This window comes from Peromyscus eremicus, chromosome 8a, assembly GCF_949786415.1.
Source record: "Peromyscus eremicus chromosome 8a, PerEre_H2_v1, whole genome shotgun sequence".
Lineage (NCBI taxonomy): Eukaryota > Metazoa > Chordata > Mammalia > Rodentia > Cricetidae > Peromyscus > Peromyscus eremicus.
The window spans coordinates 88,458,935-88,484,476 of record NC_081423.1 but is presented as its reverse complement, the minus strand read 5'-3'; the positions used below and the strand labels follow the sequence as shown (position 1 = coordinate 88,484,476).

The 25,542-nt window shown below is 46.7% G+C and overlaps 1 protein-coding gene across 5 annotated transcripts in view; it reads left to right on the top strand.

Moving 5' to 3' along the window:
- Tex2 (testis expressed 2) overlaps window positions 1-25,542 on the top strand; it is a 122,318-nt gene that overhangs the window by 14,640 nt on the left and 82,136 nt on the right. For 3 of the 5 annotated variants that reach the window (XM_059271987.1, XM_059271985.1, XM_059271989.1), the window contains exon 1: window positions 22,837-22,966. The exons of the other annotated variants lie outside the window; for them this stretch is intronic. The gene's annotated coding sequence lies outside the window, so the exon portion shown is untranslated. Of the gene's footprint in view, window positions 1-22,836; window positions 22,967-25,542 lie in introns of those variants that run through there. 5 annotated transcript variants of the gene reach the window in all.

Sequence of the window (25,542 nt, the reverse complement as noted above, 5' to 3'; positions counted from 1 at the left end):
TTTATACAAATGCTTAAGTTGATATTTAAAGGAGAAACCAAAAGGTTCCATTTCCTAGTCTTTTTTTTTTTTTTTTTTTTTTTCTCCTCGAGACAGGGTTTCTCTGTGTAACAGACTTAGCCGTCCTGAAACTCACTCTGTAGACCAGGCTGGCCTCGAACTCACAGAGATCCGCCTGCCTCTGCCTCCCAAGTGCTGGGATTAAAGGCATGTGTGCCACCATCCGGCCCATTTCCTAGTTCTAATGTAGTCTGCAGTTTGTTGAGGGGCTGGTACCTGAGTTCAGGCCTTAGGCTTCACTTTCACCTCTCAGGGCCACGTCAGCCTCTTCCAAAGTGTGATGCTGGACTGAGGGATGGAGGAGAGAGTGTAGTTGATGTTTTTCTGGTCCTGCCTGGCCCGTGGTCAGGACAAATCTCTCTCACCTGCCAGTCCCGCAGCCAAGTAAACACACAGAGACTTGTATTACTTATAAACTCTATGGCCGTGGCAGGCTTCTTGCTATCTAGTTCTTATATCTTAAATTAACCCATTTCTATTAATCTGTAAGTTGCCATGTGGCTCGTGGCTTACCGGTATCTTAACATCTGCTTCTCATGGCGGTGGCTGGCAGCCAGCGTCTCCTAACTCAGCCTTCCTCTTCCCAGAATTCTCCTCTCTGTTTGTCCCGCCTATACTATACTTCCTGCCTGGCTACTGGCCAATCATCACTTTATTTATCAATCAATCATAGCAACACATTTTCACAGTATACAGAACATCCCATAGCAAGGAAGCACCCTGACAGACAGGCAAAGAACCAGAAACTGTCTTTAGACATGATGGTTTTTGACTGTAATCTCAGCACTAGAGAAACTGAGGCAGAAGGATTGCTGTGAGTTTGAGGCCAGTCACCAGTCAAGAGACACAGTGAGCCGCTGTATCAAAAAAAAAAAGAAAAAAAGAAAAAAGAAAGTGTCATCTAATATGTAACTACTGGGGTGATTTCAAGCCGGTTCTTTGAGGCTTGTTAAAGGGCTATAACAGATTATTCCTGCCTTGGGTTAGATGGGTTGGTTATCCAGCAGTTCTACAGGACTGACCGATGACACTTCACGTTAGATAGTGGCTGTGTTGAGGGAATGGCTGGGCAGGCCCAGGGTCTCGTAGGAGTCAGCCTTCAATGATCTGAATGCAGCGCTGTGACCACTAGACCACCCCGCAGCTCTAGTCTTCAGGGGGTTCTACAGTCATGTGGCCTGGAAAGACTTCGAACTCCATCTAGCTGAGGATGACCTTGAACTCTGGATCTCCTGCCTCTACCTTCCAGGTGCTGAGATGCAGGTGCCTTTGAAGAGTCTTAGGGCAAGTGTTTGGATACCTAGGGTAGCACTAAGCCTGAGTTCTTAATTACAAAATGGTTAAATAGATTCTTTTCTCCCAAATTAATAGCTTATAAATCAGTGTATCGGTTTTCCCTCCATTTTCTCCTTCCCCTTCTTTTTAACTTTAAGAAAATAATTACGTATATTTCAGAGTTTCAATTTGTTTTTCAATATTTTTGTTACTTTTTTTCTGTCTAGTAAGTAACCAGCTGTTTTCCCTCCTGGGCTTGGTGAAACAGGGAGACCTGAGAAGATGTCCACTTCCTAGCAGGGGCGAGGCGAGGTGCACCTGGCCACTAGCGCCCTGTAGCTCAAACCTTAGCACCTTTGTGGAGACAGTGTCACATGAGCTTGGCCCCTGGCCATGGCCCCAGGGTATTTTCTCTTTCCTGGCTTCCTCAGTTTCTCTTGAAAATTGTCTCTCTGACTTCTCATAGGGCTTCTCTTCGCTTCTCTTGGGTTCTCTCTTCTTCCTTCTCCTCTTCTCTTACTGTTTACCTTTCTTCTTCATTCTACATCACTCTGCTCACGACTTTTCTGGTGGCTGTCGTAATTCTTGCCTGAGTCAGAGAGGACCAGGAAGCCTGGTGCTCCCAGTAGTGTCACTTTGGCCAGTGGCAACTACTCCTTCCTCGAAGTCTTGGGGCTTCAGCTTGCCCTTTCCTGCTTGAGTTCCACCCACCTGCTGTGGCAGCCTCCCCCTGCCCTAGAACCACCCTTGTGCAGCTTGTGTTGTGTGATGGTGAGCCGTGCTCAGGAGTATGCGGTGGCTTAGTCTCCCCTTTCCAGTTTTGCCAGAGGCAGTAAAGACGACGCGGGAACCAGCCTCCTTCACCCCCAAACCATTGCGATGCTGAGGAGTAATTCTAGGGCAGGGCTCCTGCTGGGCAAGAACTCCACCACTGAGTTACATCTCCAGCCCCGGAATTGAAGTCAGGTGTCCGCTTTTGCTGCTTACGTTTTCTCCTCCAGTGGTCTGGGAGTCAGAAACCTGGCTCTTAAAGGGAGAAAATGCTCCTTTCTTACTACTTCTGAGGGTCCTTAGCCCGTTGCCCCCCCCCCCCCACACACACACACACGGTGGGCGTATCTGGGAGGCAGCACTTAGGAAACTGGATCTCTTCATTGACAGAGCCCTCTCCTGAGCTGGTAATGCAAGCTGTTGGTAATTACAGAAAACCTACCGTGAGACTCATCTAAATTTAATGAAGAGTCAGCACTGTGGATTTTAAATACAGAGGGAGTCGGGGCTTGGCCCTTAATTGTCCAGGTGCAGCCGACTTCCTGCTGCACTAGGTACGCCTTCGGCTGGCTTCCCTTCAGCTGATGCCCTCCCTCATCCGTTTGACTTGCATCCCTACTACGCAAACTTCTTTTAGTGAGAGGCTACCAAAGTGTGCGGGTCAAATGCAGAGGTTGTATCCCGTGACCTGAGAGCAGTGGGCGGCCTAGTGCTTAATGTTTGGGTTGTTTGTCTTTTCTTTTCTGCCTGCCTTCCTTCCTTCCTTCCTTCCTTCCTTCCTTCCTTCCTTCCTTCCTTCCTTCCTTCCCTGTGGGATGTATGGCAAATGTGTTGCTAATTAATCTATAAAACACTGATTGGCCGTTGGCTAGGCAGGAAGTATAGGCGGGGCAAGGAGGAGAATAAAGCTGGGAAGTGGAAGGCTGAGTCAGAGAGACACTGCCAGCCACCACGATGAGAAACAGCATGTGAAGATGCCAGTAAGCCACGAGCCGTGTGGCAAGGTATAGATTAATGGAAATGGATTAATTTAAGCTATAAGAACAGTTAGCAAGAAGCCTGCCACGGCCATACAGTATGAAAGCAATATAAGTCTCTGTGTGTGTTTACTTGGTCGGGTCTGAGAGGCTGTGGGACTGGCAGGTGAGAGAGATTTGTCCTGACTGTGGGCCAGGCAGGAAAACTCTAGCTACATTCCTTCCTTCCTTCTTTTCTTTCTTCCCCAGACAGGGTCTTCTCTCCCACTTCTCTCTCTCTCTCTCTCTCTCTCTCTCTCTCTCTCTCTCTCTCCCTCCCTCATTTTATTTTTTATCTGTATGAATGTTTTGCCTGTATGTATATGTACAGCATCCCTGTCTGGCCCGTGGAGACCAGAAAAGGGTGCTGGGTCCCCTAGAATGGAAGTTATGGACAGTTGTGAGCTGCCATGTGGGTGCTGGGAATTGACCCTGGGTCCTCTGGAAGAGCAGCCAGTGCTCCTGACAGCTGAGTCATCTCTCCAGCTTTCTCTCTGTCACTTCAGCAAGTTGCTCCCAGACTAGCCTTGAACTTCTGGAGCCAAGAAAGTCTCCCACCTCCGCCTTCTGAGCCACTGAGACTATAGGCACATGCCATCCTGCCCAGGGAATTTTCAAAAAAACAGTAACATGTGGAAAACAAAAAACTTGGCATGAAACCCAACTAGATGACCAGTGCCTCTGCTTTTCATGACTCTGCCTCTGTTGAAGGTGCAGTGCCCACCACTTCATTTTTTTTTTATTTTTTTATTTTTTTGTTTTTTGAGACAAGGTTTCTTTTTTTTTTTTTTTTTTTTTTTGGTTTTTCGAGACAGGGTTTCTCTGTGTAGCTTTGCGCCTTTCCTGGAACTCACTCGGTAGCCCAGGCTGGCCTCGAACTCACAGAGATCTGCCTGCCTCTGCCTCCTGAGTGCTGGGATTAAAGGCGTTTCTCTATGTAGCTTTTGGAGCCTGTCCTGGAATTTGCTCAGTAGACCAGGCTGGCTTCGAACTCATAGAGATCCACCTGCCTCTGCCTCCTGAGTGCTGGGACTAAAGGCGAGCTCCACTACCGCCCGGCCCCGTCACTTCATTTTGTAGGTGTGTCAGCACGTTCTAGTCTCCAGATCTTATGCACATATGCTGTCGTAGATGCCGAAGGTATTTGAGACTAAACTCTTTATTGGCTCGGTGACTACACTTTATAGGCATACTGTTCCATGATTTTCTAGGAAGTGTCTGTACTATATGTACTTTTGGGTGACTCGAAAGGGTTCCAGTTAAGATAATGAGTTTGAGATAGCTCACAGTCATTCATTTTCTAGACTTTTAAGGGAATTGTCAAATTACAGTAAGTAGAGTTAGAAATTATCTTGTAATTTTCTCAGCAGATTGTAACTTCTCCTTTTGTACATCTAGTCATCTTGGAAATAATAGTGCAAAAGTATCTTTTTCTAAAATGGACTATTTTCCAAATAGAATGGTACCTTTTGGGTTAGAAAAAGTGGCAGCAGGTTGTCCGCCAGAACCCAGCAAGCCCTCAGTTAGGTCCCACTTTGGGAAGAAGTCTTCAAATTGCCACATGTGTGAGAAGCAGATTGGTAGCTGGGTGACTTGTAATGAAAGTGACATCTTTGAGCCACCGGGTCATTTTCTCCTGGGCTTTGTAGAAAATGGGGTGATCACAGCAGGTTCCAGCCAGGGTTGGGGGAAGCAGAAAAGTCATGTAATTGTATGATAAGTACTGTTTTTCTTTTGACAGGAGCTTGCTAAGTAGTCCTGGTTGGCCTTGAACTTGCAGTGATCCTCCTGCCTCTGCCTCCCAAGTGCTGGGATGTTTAAATTGTCATATTTAAGAAGGCAGAGAGTAGAGAGTTAAGAACTTGTCAAGACAAAAATAAAAAGTAAAACTAAAAACTGGGAGGGAAAATAAATGTACACGTATTCTTCGAGGATGTTAACCTTTTTTTTTTTTTTTTTTTTGGTTTTTCGAGATAGAGTTTCTCTGTGCAGTTTTGGTGCCTGTCCTGGATCTCGCTCTGTAGACCAGGCTGGCCTCGAACTCACAAAGATCCACCTGGCTCTGCCTCCCAAGTGCTAGGATTAAAGGCGTGCCCACCACGGCCCGGCACGGATGTTAACCCTTTTACACTGCCTAAGTAAGACCTGGTGTGTTGAGGGTCTGGAGTGAGGAAACCATTACCTTTTGATGTAGAACTGCTAAGTGGCTAGAAAAGCCTGCCCGGGAGGGAAGCTTCCGTGGAGATGTGCCTTGCATCTTGAGTGATGTGCTCAAGTGTTGAAGACTCAACATTAATTTGACCTTTGATGGGAAAGTGGATAAATAATATATCTCAGAGGGGGAAAGCTGTTTGTGAACTACAAAAGGCTGCAGAAGGGAACGTCACCTGTCCATGAACACAAAGCAAACCCAAGACCAGAATCCCCAGCGAAGACCTCGCTTGCCCACAAGCCTGCTGGCTGGCTTCAGGGGCTGAAGCTGGAAGGTCCTTGTGTTGGGCACTCCAAAACGTGAGAGCTCTGTACCCACAAAAAGATGGTATCAGCTGCTAGCCTGGCTGCTTAGTGCTTCTCCTGAGAGACGGTTTTGATTCCAAACAAACTTGCTAGGAACCTTACTCATCGGAGGCAGCTCCGAGAAACCCGAGTTTCCTGAAGTAACCTAGTTTAAAATTCTGCTGCTGTTAGTCACTGTGACGAAATACCGGAGGGAGAAACTTAAAGGAGAAAGGGTTATTTTTGCTCACAGTTTCGGAGTTTAAGTCCAAGGTTGGCCAGCTCTCTTGCTTTGGGCCTGAGGTGAGGCAGACTGTTACAGCAGCAAACCGAGAGGCTGCTTGCCCCCTTGATGGAGGCTGTGAACGGGGAGGGGGGGTAGTAGAGGAGATGGGAGTGATGGGATGGGGGATGAGTAGGGGTGGGGGTGGGTGGAGTGGGAGGAGATGGGGGGGTAGGATGGGAGGGGGTTGTTGGGTGGGGTTTGGGAGAGAGTACATCCGCTCTTGTCCCGGCTAAAGCCCTCCTGCAGTGATTTATTTCCTATGGTTAGTCTCTACTCCTTTTGCCTTTTTAAAAATTTATTTAAATTTTATTTTTTTATGTGTATGAGTGTTTTGTCTGCATGTGTGTATCTGTGTACCACGTGTGCCTGGTGCCTGGAGAGGCCTTGAAAGAGTGTGTCAGATCCCCTGGAACTGAAGTTACAGACTGTTGTGAGCTGCCCTGTGGGTGCTGGGAATTGAACCCGGGTCCTCTGGAGGAGCAGCCAATGTTCTCAGCCGCTGTGCCAGCTCTCCAGCCTCTTGCCTTTTTAAACAACAGATCTCAGTTTGTATCCTAGACTGACCTAGAACTCACTATGTAGCTCAGGTTAGCCCCCCAAGTCACCGTCCTTCTGACGTAGCCGCCCCAGTGCTCGGGTTATAGATGGCACCTTCACATCTGTCACTCTGTTGATGACATTAGAGCCTTCACGACTCAGTTACCTCTCTCACAGCCACACCTCTGAACACTGCTGCCTTTAGAACCAAACCTTCAAAGCATGATCCCTTTGGGGGACCACTTCATATTCAAACCATAACAGGTACCCCTTTAATGAATGTTAGCTTCTAGGTGGGCAAGATGGCTTAGCAGGTAAAAGCATTTGTCACATACCTCTGGGAACCCGAATTCAATTCCTGGAACCTAGGTCAGAAGATGGATGTGGTAGCTCACATCTATAATCCCAGCCCAAGCACCCTATGGCAACATAGGACACAGAGGCAGGAAAATTTGCCTGAAGCTTATATCACACACGTGTGCCTTGGCATACACAAAATAAAATCTTTATTTCTTTAAAAAGCTAGCTTCTTTGGGGCCACTGTCACCCCATGTGTGTACAGACCAAGTTTTGCATGTATTTAGATGTTCAAAACAACTGATTTAAAATAGACAGGAAGTTTGAAGAGAAGGTTGGAAAGGCAGATCTGTTTGCAGATCACAGTTTTCATTGGAGGGCAGAGCATTCATTTGGCATTGTACTCATGGGTCACTGGATGGCCCATTGGACCTGTAGCCAGGCTTCATTTTGGGAGAGTCGTGCAGTCTACAGAAGGGCTTCTAGAAAAATGGACCTCTCCACTCTCCCCAGGACCCAGGGTTCTGTGTTCCCTGTAAGGGTCATTTTGTTCAAGGGTGGTTCTAGGATGTGTATTTGAAACAATAACACCCACCGTATACTCACTTCTCAGGTTACTCCTGTGCTGATTTCTCTGAGTTGAAAAGATGTTGCAGCCCTTGACCTGTGAGTGCTAGCCCCAAAACTAAGTTGTCAGCTAAATTGCTCTTTCTGTTAGTTATGGACAAGGCATTGCATGCTTTTACTGTGAATAACAGAATTTCAGAAATCGATTTGAGAATAAAATGTGTTGTAGGTAGGTGTGGAGGCACATGAGCTGCATAGTACCAGGACAGCCTGAGGGGGACTTGGGATGTAGCTCTGTCGGTAGAGAGCTTGCCCACCATGCACCAAGCCCTGGGTTCAATTCCCAGCACAGTATAAACCTAGTGTAGCACAGGCCTATAATCAAAGCATTTGATAGGTAGGTAGAGGTAGGAGGATCAGGAATTCAAGGTCGTCATCTGCTAAATGGCAAGTTTGAGGCCAGCCTGGGCTACGTGAGACCCTGTCTCAAGAAACCAGTGTCTTATGAAAACTGCAGTGTTAGCTTTGCCTCCTGTGTTGTAGCCCTTTGCTCATCTTGCCGTGGGCCTCCCCTGCTGGGAATGGATGGCTTCAACACACACGACGTCCTGGAGCCACAGGTTTCGGGCCCAGATTCCTTGTGGACCCCGGTAGGTAGCTGTCTGCAGAGGTTTGGTTTTCCTGGCGGAGGTGTGAAATGTTGCCACCAACCAGGGCTGCCCTCCTTTCTTGGGAGGACCCTTTGCTTTGCTGCTGTCCTGGAAGTGTAGGGTCCTGAAGGGAATGCATTTTCACAGGAGCCCCGTTTTCATGGTGCTTCTCTGCCTCTCTCGGTCCTCTAGAGTGGGCTGAGCTTAAGTTCTGCTTCCCTTTCTCATAGTGACTGTAGTGTGTTACCTTCTGAACCGTCTCCATAGCTGACACCCACTTTCTAAGATGTGCTGAACTGTATTTAGGGTCTTCTTTTCCTCCCCTCCTTTCTTCCTTCTCTCCCTTCCTTTCTTGTCTTTTGCTGGAACAGCCTCGTGTAGCTCAGAGTGGGTTCATACTTGCTGTGTTGTTGAGGTTCCTCCTAAGTGCTGGGATTACAGGCGTGTGCCCCAAGCCCGATCTATTTGGAATTTTCTAAGGAGGACACAAATAGCCTATTTAGGTTTTGTGTGCAGTGTTCATTTAGTCATTTATCCAGTAAAGTACCTGCTATGTGCTGACTTTGGGACACAGCGGTGGATAACTAGGTTTCTGCCCACAGAGGCTATATTCTTGAAATTCTTTAAATTACATTTTTGTTTATATATAGTGTGTGTGTTGGGAGGGCATGCCACCTGTGTGTGTGTGTGTGCGTGTGTGTGTGTGCATGCATGCGCACATATATATGTATGATGGTCGGAGGACAGCTTGTAGGGGTTGATATTCTACTACCACCATGTGGGTCCCAGGGATGGAACTCTGGTTGCCATGCTTGGCAGTGAGCACCTTGACCAGCTGAACCATCTCAGTGGCTGCCTCCCCCTTTCTTAGGGATCTGTTCTTGTGGGGCAACGCGTGATAACAGGTGATGAGCATATGACATGATGCCAGATAGCAGTTTTCTCAGAAAGTAGGGAACAGGGAGGGTGCTCTTTCGGGGTAAGGCAGTGAGGAGGTAACAACACCTGGGCAGGGGCCAGGTGTTTACTACAACAGACTTGGAGTTAACTTCTCTGGGGTCTTAGACTTCCACGGGCTCCTTTGGAGCTTGTGGCAGATTCACTAGAAAGACCTTTTTTCCTTTTGAGGGTGAGCCAGTCAGATCTTTCTCCCCTCGTTGTCAGTTTCCTGTGGCAAGAATAGAGGAGAGATGGAGTTGCTGGCCACCTTGCTGGCTGCCTGGCCATGCTCAAGGCAAAAGCAAGCAGCCTCTTGCTCTTTGGTTGCCTTTTGAGCAAGGCTGCTAAGCCTCGGTGTCTGATATTCTGTGAGCCCAGTTGATGTTAGCACAGCAGCCCCTCAGTAGTCACTCCACGAAGAATGCTTTCCCTGGAGTGGACCCAGCGTCCAGAGACCAGGTGACCTGAGCCACAGGGACGGGCGCAGGATCAGGATACAGCTGCTGGCCTGACGCTCTTCTGAATATTGTTTTAAAGCATCAGTGCTTTAAATTCACATCACAAAAATGACAGCCTGCCTTTTATGAAGCAGTTTGTTCTGCTGGTAGTACTGACTATCTGAAGCATTTTCCCACGTGTGTGACCTTTTGATCACCCCCACAGGTCTCGGGACCCATCAGTACACAGGATTTGTTTAGAGCTGGAATTGGCAGGTTGGTGGGCGTCAGTCTTCTGTAATCCCCACAGCGCCCTATCATTACTGGCTCTTTGCTTGTGGGGCTCCCACACCAGCTCTGCTTCACAGAGCAGGAAACAGACTAAACCAAGACAGGAACTAGCCATGCAAGGAGAAGCCCACACCAGGGGCTTCTGTGGAACCCCTTCCATGCCCACACATGCTCGGAGGTGGACGTGTCCCATGTTGTGGATGAAACACGGAAGGAGGCTTGGGGAGATTTTGTAACTTGCCTGAGGACACAGCTGGTGAGGGGCAGAGCTAGGGTTGGTACGGAGTTGAAGTTGGAGCATGCATCTCTCTTCCGCTGTCAGACACTGACCTGACCAGTCTCAAGCCACGTGACCCTTGCCTCTGTGACTCCCAGTTCCACCCCATTGCACTTTAGCACACTGCTGTCACCTTTGCCACTTCCGAGCTGGGTGCTGGGGCATGGGTGGGCAAGGGCTGTTCTCAGCTACCTATAAAGTTAACAGTCGGCTTCAACACATTTATTGGCAAAGAGCTCGTATGCATACACACACTTAGATACAAATATGTCCATAGAAAAGATGGCGGAGGACTAGTTGGGTGTGATGGTGCATGCCTTAATCCTAGCACTCAAGAGGCTGAGGCAAGAGGATTGCCACCAGTTTAAAGCTTTCTAGGGTACGATAATGAGTACCAGGTTCACCAAGACTGTCTCAAAACAAAACGTAATACAACACAACCACAGAGGACCAGTGTGCCTCTATTGCGGTGGCAGATACGGCTTCAAACACTGTCTCCCGTGTACTGACTAGTTACTGTTCGTCCCTTCTTGGCCGTGACCTTCTCGCACCCCCTTTTCTGTGTGGGGCACGGGAAGGTGCCATCTGTAAGGACTGTGTTATGTTTCCTGCGAGCACACATAGAATCCTTAGTTGGCAGTTTGAGCTGTTAACCTTCTCTGGCCTGGCAAGGACTTCACCTTGCAGCATTTTTTCTTGAGGAGAATGCATTGTGAGTCTGGCTTAAAGAGATAAGCCGTGTTTGGAAAATGGTTTTGTAAGTGAAAGGGAGCTTGTTTACCATTGTTTCAGTGGGTTTGGGTTGGAAACTTGCTGTAGGCGTTTGGTAGAAAACAAACATTTGGTTTTTTTCCCAACTTTCGTATACATTTTGATCCAAATTCTATAAGTAATTATAAGTAAAACTTACAAAGCTTTAGGGTAATTATCATCCGTTGAACTGACTAGGTGAATCTCTTCAGAGGCTGGAGCATGGGCTGTCGAGATGGCTTAGAAGTTAAGAGCACAAACTGCTTTTGGAAAGCACCCGAGTTTGGGTCCCAGCACCTACATTGGGTGGCACACATTGGCCTGTCTCCAACTCCAGGGAATCCGATGCCTTCCGGCTTCAGGACACTGCACTCACTTGTATATACATAATTAAAAAAATAAAAATAAAATCTTTTTTATTTTTAAAAAAGAAGCTATAGCAGAAAAGATTGAATTAACAAAAAAAATGTTCTTTAAAAATCATGGTTATCTGGATGTAGTGGCACAGGTCTATAATCTCAGCCCTTGGGGAAGCTGAGGCAAGAGCATTGCCTTGAGTTTGAGGCCAGCCTGGGCTACAGAGTGAGACCTTGTCTCCAGAGGAGGGGAAAAAAAAAAACAACTCACTAAAGTTATCTTGAGGCTAAGAGAGTAACTACTTAATGCCAGGGATAAGAAAGACTTTTCAAGTAGGCAGGCCAGCATTTGGCCTCCCTGGCAGGCTATGGCACACACAGGTGCTCACCTTTCCTGGTCTCTGGCTCTGGGAGAGGATGCTCAGACCTGTGTGGTTTCCCTGTCCTCTCGTCCTGGCTGTGAAGCCTTTGGTGAGTCCTGCGGTTTCCTGGCCTTGTTTTCCTTGTTTAGGAAATGGAAGGCAAGGTTTGTCTCATGGTACCACAAAGATGAATGAGTGAAGTGTTGGGATATAAGTCTTCAGTGCGAGTTCCCTGTTTTAGCCTTAACTGAAAAGTTTGAGTGAGTTAGTGTTGCTTGGTGATGCGGAGACCTAGTGCTGCTCGTTTAGAGAACAATTCTTTTCCCGCCTCCATTTCCAAGTTTCTCGTTTGCTGGTGAGATTCAATTAGGGTGCCAGAATTTAAAGAATTTTATTATCAAAAGTAAACAGAATTGACTTTCTCTAGAGAGATATATTTTATGAAGTCTAACATCTCCAAAGTGATGGGGTGTGTGTGTGTGTGGTGCACGTACGCACTCGCTCCTGCCACTTGCACTATGTCATTAAGGTTCATGACTTCAAGAAACTCTTCATAGTTCAGCATGAGGTCTTTCTATTAGTTTAGGATTCCAGGAGCCACTTCTCTCCCTGGTAATATCAGTTACTGAATCAGAACCTTGAGCATCTTCTGATACCCACAGTGTCGAGGTCACCAACAGTCTCAGACTCCAAGATGTCTCAACCCAACCTGTTGCGTTCTTCTAAAACCTCATGGACGGCCCTCTTAATTCTCGGCCCCCATCTTCCAGCTTCTGATCCCAGTGCCTAGGCTCCATCCGCAAGAACAGCCCCTTTCTTCGCATCCAGCCCTCCAGAGTGGCAACCAGTGTTTTCGTCTACATGGACACGCCTGATCCAGGCTGTCAGGCCCTCGCACTGAAGTTTGTAAGAGGCTGGCTGATCTCCTGAGCCTGAGGGAGGAGTTGGAAGTTCTCATCTGGTCACCTCCACGACTACATGCAGGTCACATCCAGTCTTTCAGCCACTCCTCGGTTCCTCCAGTGCGGCCCCGCCCTTTGCCTTCTCTGCTCATGCTGTGTCATAGTACTTGGCCCCAGGGGCCTCTCTGGATTCCCCAGTGGCTCTGGTCCTGCCCTAGGTTCTTGCTCATTTCCTTCTCTCCCACGCCACCATCAGTGAGCCATTCCACTCATCTAGGGACGTCAGCCCAACAGTACTCTGTTGCTTAGGAGACCCTTCTGTGATTAATCTGCAGACCAATTTGACTCCCTGCTGTCTGTGTTCCCTTAGCTTGCCAGGGCCCTTGCTGGCTTTCCCATTGATTATTGGATCATTCCCTTCTTCTAGCCTGCCTGAGGCCAGGCTTAGTGCTGTTCTGCTTTGTGAACTGTGATGAAGGATACAGACTGGCACTTAATATCTTGCCTCTGCTCTCAGAGCTAGATTTGACTGTCATCAAATGTTTTTGCAGACAGACTTGTAGCAGTGAGTAAATTGTAAAATGAAAAAAGCCTTAGATCCGCAGTTGATTCCAAATGCTTGTTTTATAGAATATTTGAGAGGAATAAGAGTTTGATTTTAGCTAGGCGTTATTTTTGAACTCAGTTCCTGTTTGGTAGTGTCTTGAGCTATTTAGACTGATTCATGGGATGCTTTGCATGGGGATAAATCTTATACTACTTTGGACAGTGTGAAAAGGAAGATTGAGTCGTGAACAAAGCCACCAGATAACATGGAACTTCTGAGGAACCTCAATGTCTTGGGTTTCTATTGCTGTGAAGAGACACCACAACACAGTAATGCTTATAAGGAAAACACTTAATTGGGGTGGTTCGCTTAATAGTTTCAGAAGTTCAGTCCATTATCAACATGATGGAGAGTATGGCGGTGTGCAGGCAGATGTGGCGTGGGCTACATCTTGATATGCAGGCCACAGGAAGTCGACTGAGACACTCAGCAATATTCTGAGCATAGGAAACCTCAAAGCCCGCCCCCACAGTGGCACACTTCCTCCAACAAAGCCATACCTCCTGATAGTGCCACTCCCTCTGAGCTTATGGGGGCTAATTACATTCAAAGTACCACACTCAGCAAATTATTATTGTCACCCACTGTCCTGAGGATGGAAATGTATTCCCATGCATATGAGGAGGAGTGAGTGGTGTTGTGGGCATTGTATGGTTACTGCATGCAACAGAACACTTGTTTACAGAGAGGCTGAGGCAGGAGGATTTTGAATTGAGGTAGCTTAGGCTACCTGGTAAAACTGTCTCAAACAAAGAACATATACATTTACTTATACATAGTGAAAAGTATAGAGGACAGGATAGATGAGTAGTGCTTGGGAGAACTGAGTTTCTTCATGTTGTAATCTGTGGTTTATTAAATGGTAAGAAAACAATCATGATGTGGTGCATTTTTCCTCAGCAGGCTGCTGTTTACCTCAGACAGGTTTTCTGGAGCTGTGATAAAAGACTGGTATTGATAGCCTGCTCTGTGACTCACGCAGCTTCTGCCTGAACCTCCCATATTCTCCTAAGTTCCTTCCTCTTCCCTCCTCCTCTTCCCTCCCTCCCTTCCATCTTTTCTCCCTTCCTGTTTTTTTTTTTTTTTAAAGATTTATTTATATTTATGTATATGAGTGTTTACATCCATGTATGTATATGTACTTGACATGCATGTTGTGTGCTTGGTGCCACAGAGTTCTGAAGAGGGCATCAGATCCCCTGGAGCTGGAGTAACAGATGGTTGTGAGCCACCGTGTAGGTGTTAGGAACCAAATTCAGGTCCTCTGTAAGAACAACAAGGCTCTTAACCACTGGGCCATCTCTCCAATGTCCTGAGGTGTTTTTTAGACTCACAGTCTCTCGGAGTCAGTGCTCCCACCCAGGTATAGATTCTGTTTTCCCAGCAGTGTGCTTAATAGTTGTTGATTGGCCTGATCTCTGAAAACACAGAATACCATGGAAAACTCGTACAGGCTCCAGGTTGCTTTGTGGATGGAGGCAGCTGAGCGAGGCGGCACACACAGTTGTAAGAGTGTGATCTTGCAGGATGTGTCCTGGCTCGGCTAGTTAATAGCTTTGCTACCTTAGTTAGTTGCCGAACCAATTTGTCTTTATCTAAATGTCTTTTATCTAAAATTTGGAAATAATGGCAAACCAAACCCAGGTCCCCTGTGAGAGCAACAAGGCTTAACCACTGGGCCATCTCTCCAGTCTTCTGAAGATATTTTTAGACTCAAGGTATCTTGGAACAGACGATCCACCCAGGTAGATTAAGCAAGGCTTAAGCAAGACAGTGCTGGCAGCCAAACTCGGCCCGGCTGGCCCTCTCAGAAGTTGTTGTGGTTTAGAACTCTCTGGTGCATCTTCACATGTCATGACTGTGACTTGGACTCCCCACCCTCTGTGTCCTGTTTGTGTTTGGAGTTTGGGTCTAGCTACAGTACCCCAGACCAGCCTTGAATTTACTGTGCAGCCAGGCTTATCTCCAACTTGTGGTGATCCTCCTGTCTCATCTCCTAAGTATTGGGGTTACAGGTGTGTGCCCCTCTGCTCTCTGCTTGAATTGATAAGGTCACATGTTGCAGTATGGAGTGGTCTTTACCAGAGAAATTAAAGAGGTTCCCAAAAAGTGGTTTTGTGTGTGTGTGTGTGGCCTTGGCTGTCCTGGAACTTGCTCTGTAGATCAGGCTGGCCTTGAACTCTGCCTCCCAAGGGCTAGAATTAAAATCGTGCACCACCACCTGGCTGTTTTGATATATTTTGAATTATGTGTCTCCGTGTGTATGTGTGTATATGTGCTTGTGAGTTCGGGTGCCTGAACAGACTAGAGGCATGAGTTCTCCTGGAGCTACAGTTACGTGAGACTGTAAATTGTCCAGCATGGGTGCTGGGAACCAAACTCAAGTCTTCGGAGCCATATCTCCACCCCAAGGTGGGTTTTGTTTTTTTTTTTAAGATTTATTATTGTTATCATTACTAATTATTATTATTTTGTGTGTGTACTTGTACTTGTGTGTATGTAGACTTGTACGTGTACGTGTGTGATGTATGTGAGTGCCTGCAGAAGCCAGAAAAGGTCATTGGATTTCTCTGGAGATAGTTATAAGAGGTTGTGAGCTGCCTGATGTGGGTGCTGGGAACTGAACTCTGGTCCTCTATAAGAGTAGCAATTGCTCTTAATGGCTGAGCCATCTCCCCAGGTCTCCCATATAGTTTTTGGAGAAAAATAAAACTGTATACTGTATACTTTCTCAAAGGAACAAAAAATCTAAATTTTCTTTAAATATAACAACTACCCAAATGATAGGTCTTTGAAGACAAGTGCTATTTCTTGGAGATTGTATTTTTCCCTGTCATTAAGATACAAGAGAAGGCTGGATGTGGTGCTCTGTATACCTTTAAATCCCAGTTCTCAGGAGACAGAAACAGGTAGAGTTTTATAGGTTTAGGCCAGCCTGGTCTACATAATGAGTTCCAGGTTAGCCAGGACTAGTAAGACTCTGTCTCAACACACACACACGCACACGCACACGCACACGTATACAGTGTAGTTAACTGTAACACTCTTGCACTTTACAGTTATGGAACTCTATCCCATTCTTTCCACAGCTTGAGGGGCGAGCTTCTACCACAGGAGTCCTCAGTGTAGACCCAGCCAGGCTGCTCCTGAGCACATGCTCTTTCCGGTTAGCCTTGGCTGTCAGCTCTGTACCGTGGAGGACTGTTTGGGGTATTGAGTTCTCTGAGTGCTGTTAATGGTCCTGATTGCACGTGGATGTGCAGGAAGCTCTGAGTCTGTTTGGCATTGTGCTTTGGCAGACAGACAGCCCTCTCCAAGGACTCACAGAAGCTCGAAGGACCAACAGCACACTCAGTGCCAGGCACCTGGGAAGGCGGACATTACCATTAGCGCTCGGACCTGTGAACAGAGACATGGAGATCACAATTTCACAGTGCCCGCTTCTTTGAGACGTCAGCAGAGCCCAGTGCAGCCATCAGGCCTCCAGCACTTCCAGAATTAGATCAGACCGTCTGGTTCCATGCTGTGTACTCATATTTCTGGTTATGAAATGCTCCTTGTGCTTAATTTCCTCTGATCTGCCAAGAAGCAGCTCTTCCCCCTGTACACATCCAGGTTTCTTTTTTAATCCACCTGCTTTCCTTCACTGTCCCTCACGCCTGCCTTCTGCCTAGGGTCCGGCCTTTGAGACAGTACTGGGATAGATCTTCAGGAATGGGCATGGGGGAGCCATGTTAGGGCCCACTCTGCATCCAGGGTTTGTGGGTCTGGCTCAGGCCATAACCTAAAAGGCAGACATGGCAAGACCAGTGTTGTAGAGATCAGGAGCAGGGCACTGATAAATTGTGCCATGTGGCCATGGCCGTGACAGCCCACTTCTGATTCCTCATTTGAAGTATCTGAAGGAGTTAACTGACTGACCTTGAGGGGATATGGCTTGCAGAACAAGAGCCTGGTGTAGAGTCATTCCTTTTGAAGTGGTAGCTGTAGACTGGATTAACCAGTTACTGGTGCCCGAGAGCCGTTGGTACTGTACCTTTTGCTGCGTTCCTGGTCCACTCGCCTGTTTGTCTCTGTCTCTATCCCCTCCCTGCCCCATCACCTCTCTGTAGTAAGTGCAGTATGTTCCTAATGTTCCATATTATTTTGGATTAGTGAGCCTCAATTCCCAGAGTGGCCGTTGTAGAGCATGTGCATGTATGTGCACACTCGTGTATGTATGTGTCTGTATGTGTTTCTACACACATAGGTTTGTGACTACTGGAAACTTTTTTCATATCATGTGTCTTCTAGTCACCACTCAGCAGTCATGATAATCCCTGAGATGGGAAAGGATAGCTAGGGCATCCATATATTAGAGATGTTTCCTGGGATTTTTGGTAAATCATTTGCCCAGTTTTCCTTTGAAAACTATGATTAATGGTCAGGGCTGGACAGCTGGCTCAGCTCTAAGAACACTGAATGCTTTTCCAGAGGCCCAGGTTCAATTCCCAGCATCTACATGGTGGCTTACATCCACCTTTAACTCCAGTTCCAAGAGATCCGATGCTCTCTTATGGCCTCCACAGGCACCATACACAGTGCATAGACATACATGCAGCGAAACACCCATCATACACATAAAATAGAATTTTAAAATAGCAGCGGACAGAGTGTTGACAGATGACTCACATGTAAAGGTGCTCACCACTGGGCCTTCACTCCCCAGGACTCACCTGATGGAAGGAGAGAGCTGACTCCTGCAAGTTGTGCCATGGAGGCGTGGCTCTCCAGCTTTGAATAAAGAAATGTAATAGAAAATTTTCAAAAGAAATGATCAGTTGTCTTCAGTGTGGAGATGACCTGGGATCATGTGTAGCAGGAATCTTAAAAGGTCTTATTATTAAAATCAAACCTGAGCCAGGTATTGGGGTGAACACTGGAAGATCAGAGAGACAGAACAAGCTAACCTCACCTGGCCAACTTCTCAGCTGATCTGTTTCCTCAGACTGGAAGCTTCTGAGTCCTCATCCAAATGAATCTCAGCTGAACTGCTACTCGAAAGCCTGAAAGCTTAACCAGCCAAATGCTTCTAGTTTCTGGTCCTCATGCCTTATATATCTTTCTGCTTTCTACCATCACTCCCTGGGATTAAAGGCGTGAGTCACCATGCTTGGCTGTATCCTTGAACACATGGATTTCTGCCTCTGGAATGCTAGGATTAAAGGTGTGTGCTACCATTGCCTAACTTTTATGTTTAATATTGTGGCTGTTCTGTCTCTGACCCCAGATAAGTTTATTAGGGTGCACAATATTTTGGGGAACACAATACCACCACAATCATGCCTCTAACCTCACGTCTACAAAGGAACCCATGAGAGAGGAAGTTATTTTCAGACTCGAAGAGGCTTACTAGTGAGGCTGGAGAGGTGGCTTGATGATTAAGAACATATATTGCTCGTGGAGAGGACCAGGGTTTGGTTCCCAGCACCTACATGGTGGCTTAGGACTGTCTGTAACTCCTACTCCAGGGGATCTGATGCCTTCTTCTGACCTCCTTGGGCATCAGACACATACATGTTACATATACATACATGCAGGCAGAACACACACATAAAATATATTTAAAAAGTTTAAGGGCTTAGTAGATGCTATACACCTATTCATTCAGAATAAAGACACAAAAGTTGCCCAAATTGTCAAGATCCTTGCCTTTTAGTTTTTATTTTTTCATTTTTTTTTTTTTGATACAGGCTTGGGCAGGCCTTGAATTTCTAATTCTAATACTCCTATCTTTCAAATAATCCTAGCAGATAACAGGCATGCAGTACCATGCCTGCCTTATGCAGGGCTGGAGACTGAGTCAGGGCTTGATGGGCAGTCAGGCACTCTGTCAAGGGAGCCACATCCTCAGCCTTCCTTGTTTTTGTTTAGAAATGTAACTGCATGAGGTGTCATGCTGGTTCCTAGTTCTCATTGGCTGTGGATGACGTAATAGGAACTTCTGAGGCAGGCTTGGTCCAGTCTAACTCTGGACTCAGTCAGGATGGTGGCAGGTCTCACTCCCTTCAGAATGAGATTGGCCTTGAATGGGCATTTCCATGACTCAGAATCAAGTAACTGAGTAATAATAATAATCATAATCATAATCATAATAATCTTGCTTCTTTAGCTGTGCTTGGTCATCACACCTGTAACTGTGGTTTAATTTCATAACACCAACCCCTTTATAAATTATATTGTTGATTAAAATTTGGGTCTGTATTGAAATGGAAAAATAATGAACTGAATTAATCAATTACTGTTAAACATTGTTAGAATCTTGCAAAATTTTAGGTCAACAGAGGGAGAGGACAGAGAAAGAGGTTGGTGTAAGCCAGGTACCACCATACCTGGTCCTGCATGTTGAAATACACAATGAAAAAGCAGAATTTGGGAACTGCACACACTAGTAAAGAGCAGACAGTCGATAGGTATGTTGGCACACAATCCTGGTGTTGGCACACAATCCTGATACTCTCAAGGCAGAGACAGGTGGATCTCTGTGAGTTTGGGGCCAGCCTGGTCTATATAAGTGAATTCCAGGGCAGAGAAGGTTCACTCCAGCACTTGGGAGGCTGATGCCTCTTACAAGGTCAGGGCCAGCCTGGGCTCCATAATGAGTAGTAGGCTAGCCTGGTCTACAGAGTGAGCTCTTAAAACACTAAATAGTAACAAAAGAGGCTAGTATGACTACAGACCTCATCCAGTATCCTCGTTTAAGAAATGACATTTTGCTGGGAGTTGGTGGCACATACTTTTAATCCCAGTGCTTGGGAGGCAGAGGCAGGTTCCAGGATGGCCAGAGCGACACAGAAAAACCCTGTCTCAGAAAAAAAAAAAAAAAAATAGTGCTATTTTGGGGCTGGAGAGCTGGCTTAGCTGGTAAGAGCATGTACTACTCTTGCAGAGGACCAGAGTTTAATTCCCAGCACCCAAGCTGGGCAGCTCACAGCTGACTGTAACTCAGCTCTAGGTCGATCTAATTCCTTCTTCTGCACTCAAGGGCAGCTGCACTCATGTGCCCATATCCCACCCCAATATATACAAAATTTTAAATACTAAAGGATAAGTCTTAGAGCAAGAGGGAGGGAGAGGGAGAGAGGAATTACCCTTTTAACCAGCTTTGTGACAAAAAGCACGTAAAGGTCACTTTCAGAATGACATTATCACTATTGCCATTCTTAAGCTCTTGGGAGCCTGTTACTTCTGTTACTTAGACAAGGTCTCAGTAAAGTAGCCCTCACTAGGCTTTTGTAGACCATCTGCCTCTATAGAGATCACCTACCTCTGCCTCCAGAGTGCTGGGATTAAAGGCGTGTTGTTAAGATTTATTTTGTGAGTTCAGGAGTGTGCATTTGCATGAGTGCAGGTGCCTACAGAGACCAGAAGATGGCATCATGGTCTCCTGAAGCTGCAGCTGTAGGTGGTGGTAAACTAACTGCCTAATGTGGGTACTGGGAACCAAACTCATGTCCTCTAGAAGAGCAGCAAGTGTTTGTTTGCTTTTTTTTGTTTGTTTGTTTTTTCAAGACAGGGTTTCTCTGTGTAGTTTTGGTGCCTGTCCTGGATATCACTCTATAGCCCAGGCTGGCCTCGAACTCACAGAGATCCGCCTGGCTCTGCCTCCTGAGTGCTGGGATTAAAGGCGTGCGCCACCCCCCCCCCCCCAGTTTAATCAGCTATTTTTGTCTAGTAGGTTTGCCCACTCCACTCTTACTTCATTTCAGAAATCCAGCGTTAGACCTCACAACAATCACGCGTGTCTTAAAATCACAAAAGCTGAATACTAAAGCAAGTACATGCTGAGGCGAGCAGGTGGCCAGAGGATGCCCCCATCTATGGAAGAGATCAGTCAGTTTTCCTCAGGGCAGAGTGGTGCAAGCAGCCAGCCTGTATCCAGTCTTCACTTGGCTTTTATCCATAGTCTCTAAGATGCTTCTACTTGAATGGGACAAATAATAACTCCACAGGATCACCAGTGTGACTGTCTTTTGGAGAGTCAAGAGAGTCTCAGAGGATGTTGGCTTATAGGTAATTTGCTTCTTCCCCTGACGTTTCCCTCCAGCGTCTACTGAGGGGCAGCCACCAGGTGCCATTTGTGCTAATTTGAAGCCTTCTGTGTGCCCAGACCCCGCCCAGACCCTGCCCAGACCTGAAGTGTACTCCAATGTCTTCCACCGTGGTGCTTAGAGCCCATTGTCATATACGTCTTTCATGATATAGTTTACTCTTCAGCAGCTTCCAATGTGCTTCTTGTACTCAAGGCTTTTGGTCATATTGCTGCATGGGATGGACTCCTGTGTGGGGCTGGTTCCCCCCCTACTTTTCCAAAGTCTTGATTCTGTTGAATAAAAAAGAAAAAGTTGCACAAGAATCCGAGCTGACTCATGTCCTTAGGCTGGACTGGAAATGGAGTTCAGAATCCAGAAGTCCATTAACCAGGTGGAAAGGGGGAAGTATCTGGACTTACTCACAAGGCCTTTGGCTTCCTGTCTAGAAATTTCTTTTTCTGGTGTCCTGTGAACTAAGGCATTTGGGAGAATTAAGGAAGGGAACATTACAGATGACCATTTTTGGCAATCCCATGATGGACAAGAGTAAGTTTGGGTGTGTAGTTGGGATGGATGGGCAGAATTAGGGAGTGGACGGGTCTGTGGAGTTGAGAATTATACCTTATTGGAACTGGGCATGGTTTGTGTGAGTGAAGGAGGAGCAGAGAGGGGTGGACGAAGAGTTTCCTAGCGAGATGGGAAGTAGTAGGTGTTTGCGATTGGTATGTGGGAGAAGGCAGCACTGCCTACCTGACCAGTTAGGATCAAAGGGGTCTGATCACATGGAGAGAGACTTGGAGGCCTCGAGGAGAGAAGCACCGTCCAGAGTCACATCGGTGGCGTCTAACTGGGAAGTCAGTAAGGTGAGTTAGGAGAGTCCTGAAAACAGCAAGGGTCTAGCAGGTTCCATGCTGCAGATTCCTGCCTGGGGTCTGCTGCAACTGTCACTCGGCCACCTCTCCTCTGCCCTCTCCTGCTGAGGTGTCATTGTCCCAGTAACTTAGAGCCTGGGAGCAGGGAGTAGATATTGGTGTTAATGACAGGAGTGGCTGGTCTGTGAGTAACTCTTGAAAAACTCTTGAAAAAAGGGCCCAACTCTTCTGTTTTTAAACTTTTTAAAATGTTGATTGATTGATTGTGTGTGTTTGTGTGTGTGTGTGTGTGTGTGTGTGGTGGGGGGGGAGGTGTGGGAGCGGGGAGGAAGGTCTAGTATATGGAACTTGGGTTGCCAGGCTTGGTGACAAGTACTCTTACCTGCCGAGAGTCATCTTGTTGGTCTTCCTTCACATTTTCCCCCAAAGGGCCAGAGAGAGAAGGAGGTTCATTTCTCACTGAGTTTTGTCTCTGGAAGCACAGGGGGCCTCATGAAGAGCTCACCAGAGTTCTAGGGATGTGGAATGTGGAGAAGGGTAGTTCCTATCCACAGGAAGATGGAGCTGGAGTTTTTGGAGAGATGTTTGTGTAGAATACGATGACGGAAACATTGAGGTTGAGAGCCCAGTGGGTTCTGCCTCTCTCCTAGCCAGAGCAAGGGCAGCTGTGGCAGCCATGTGTCCAGCTGGGCACCGGAGCAGGAAGGCTGCAGGATGCCTGGTCAGGCCGGATGCCTGCCCTCCACTGTCACTACACGGCTCCTCTCTGCCTGTCCCCAGATGTAAGGGATGTTTCTACAGCTGGGCCAAGCAAGACAAGTCTGGAAGGTTCCCTGGTATTTGCTGGTGTGAGTTAAGCCAGCTCAAACTGTTTGGAAACTGTCTGGACTGGATTGTCTTCAGTGCATTGGTCATCTGATCTGCACCCTGGTTTCCTTTGCCTGACTTTTAATATTTGCCAAGAAAGTAGAAAAGCAGAACTCCTAAGTATGTTATAATCTAGTAGAATTTAGAGCCTTCTAGAAAGTTCCTTGAAGACAATGGACAATGACTTAGAGCTCAGGAAGGTGAAGTGGGTGAAGGGGCCTGCACTGCCCATACAGGGTCTTGGCTCCCCTTGAAGCGCGCGCTTCATGGCTACACTTGGTATGTCTCTCAGTGGCTGATTCCAACTGACCAGTTGTTGGGATCTTACTCTTGGGGCACTCTCGGGCCCAAGTTCATATCTAGGCTGCCCTCAGCTCAAGTCCTTCTTGGGACGACTACAGGGGTGGAGGAGAGTGTTGACGGAGGAATGTTCCCACTCCAGGTGTATAGGCAAGTGATGTGGCAGGATCAGGACTGTGGCTCTGTCGGGAGCAATAGCAGCTTCTGAGTCTTCAGACCCTGAGCATGGCCTTGGGTTGCTTACCTCCCTCCTGGCCTCGTGCTTTATCTGCCGCTTGAAATGTGCTCTCCACTCGGCCCTGCCAGTCAGCTTGTTCAGACCACGAAGACCTCCTCCCACGTGGCCGCAGGGAAGGAAACCTTCCACCATGCTGTCTCTCAGCAGCTCCCCATCATTCCTTCTGCCCCTTCCTTACACACACGCTCAAGCTCAGACCTGGTTTTACTTAATGACTACAAACACGGTTCTCTCACTAACCAGTCCCACCTTGAACCGGAAGGAAGCATGCCTGTACCACCATGGTTTCTTCAAACATGGCTTTAAAAAAACAAAAACTCTCTTTCTTGAGCCTGAGATTCCTACTATAAATAGAATCCTGATGTAAGATTATACTTAGCAGATTTTACTGCCCTATATCAAAGATAAGTCTGCTGATGTCTGTATAAAAAAAGTGTTTCTCATAAAAAAAAAAAAAAAAAAAGAGGCTAATATTTCTGCCCCTTCAAGCTCTCAGGAAGTTTTTGCAGTTTAGAAAGAATTCATCTGAACCTTTGTTCTTGGAGAAAGTGAATGACCGGTAGATACTAATGGAATTCAGATATGTAAACTAGGCTTTGTAGTTAACTAATATGATTTGGGTGGGAAAAAAAAATCTAAATACATTACCACTTACTGTAGCTAGAACATACAGAGATGTGACTATCTATAGTAGTTTATATAAAATTTTTAAAAGACTTTAAAGGATTTTTAAAAACTAGATGCATGTTGTGTATCTGTTTGAGTGTATGCCCCAAGTGCAGGTGCCTGAGGAGGCTAGAAGAGGGTTCCCATCCCCTGGAACTGGAACCACAGGAAGTTATGAGCTCGCAGTGTGGGTGCTGGGAGCTGAGTCTGGGTCCTCTGCAAGTGCTCTTCACTGCTGAGCTGTCACGACAGGCCACAAATTTAAAACTTCGATCTTTGCACGGAAAACTGAAAACAAAACGTATGTTAAATTACTGTCGACGTTCTCTGTGCTCCTTAAGATTGATGCTTTATGCAGGTGGATCGAGGAAGGCTTTCTCGGGAAGCTATAAAGACAAGCTACAGAGCCAAAAATGAGAGCCTTGGGTACATTAAAATAGAAAACTGAATGGCCGGTTCTCAGACAAAGTAAACTAGGTGGGGGACATTGAAATGTAAAGCGACTATGGGAGAATTGAGAGCCCCCCCCATCCCATCCCACCGTATTGGACAAAATAAGAGAGGATATTTGCTCTTGACAGTGGTGCAAGGAGAATGTTCTATACAGTGTCAGTGGAAATACAAATTGGTAAATAATTACCAGACAGTTCAAAATTTCAGGTATGAGCTGCATGGTTGTACTTGCCTGTGCTATCAGTACTTTTGAGGTGGATGTGAGAGATCAAGGAGTTTAAGGCCAGTCCTGCTGTATAGCAGGTTTGAGGCCAGCCTGGGCTACATCAGACCCTGTGTCAAAAAACAGCAGCAGCAAAACTTTAAATATGAGCCCTAATTGACACATCACGTCAGCTCTTTTTTTGTTTGTTTGTTTTTTTTGTTTTTCGAGACAGGGTTTCTCTGTGTAGCTTTGCGCCTTTCCTGGAACTCACTTGGTAGTCCAGGCTGGCCTCGAACTCACAGAGATCCGCCTGGCTCTGCCTCCCAAGTGCTAGGATTAAAGGCGTGTGCCACCACCGCCCGGCTCACGTCAGCTCTTATATGTGCTCACTTCTAATAGACTTGCTCTTATATACTGACCTATACAGATGGGCTTTTTCAAAAGGCTGATTATACCTTTTGGTAGAGTGCCTTCCTCACACACCAGAAGGCTCTGGGTTCAATCCTCAGCATCACACGTAAGAACAAAACAGGAAGAACTTTCATGGTCCCTGGTACAGAGCAAGCCCTCCTTAGATACTAACTGCTCTTGGGGTGAGGTGGTGGCTCAGTGGGTAAGAGCTCTTGCTGTGTAAGCATGAGGACCTGAGTTCAAATCCCCAGCATCCATATAAAAAACAGCCCAGTATGACTGAACCCCAGAGTTCAGAAGAGGGTGTTGGATCCCTGGAGCTGGAATTATATGTAGGTATGAGTCACTTAATGTGGGTGCTGGGAACTGAATATGGATTCTTTTCAAGAGCAGCAAGTGCCCCAGAATCAGGTGGATCCTGAGACCAGTCAACGTAGCCAAAAGGGAGAACTTCTTGAGTGAGAGACCCTGTACACACACACACACACACACACACACACACACACACACACACACACACACACACACACACACCTCTACCTACCGATTGGTAAGCATTTCCTCAAGATGGACTTGAGAAAC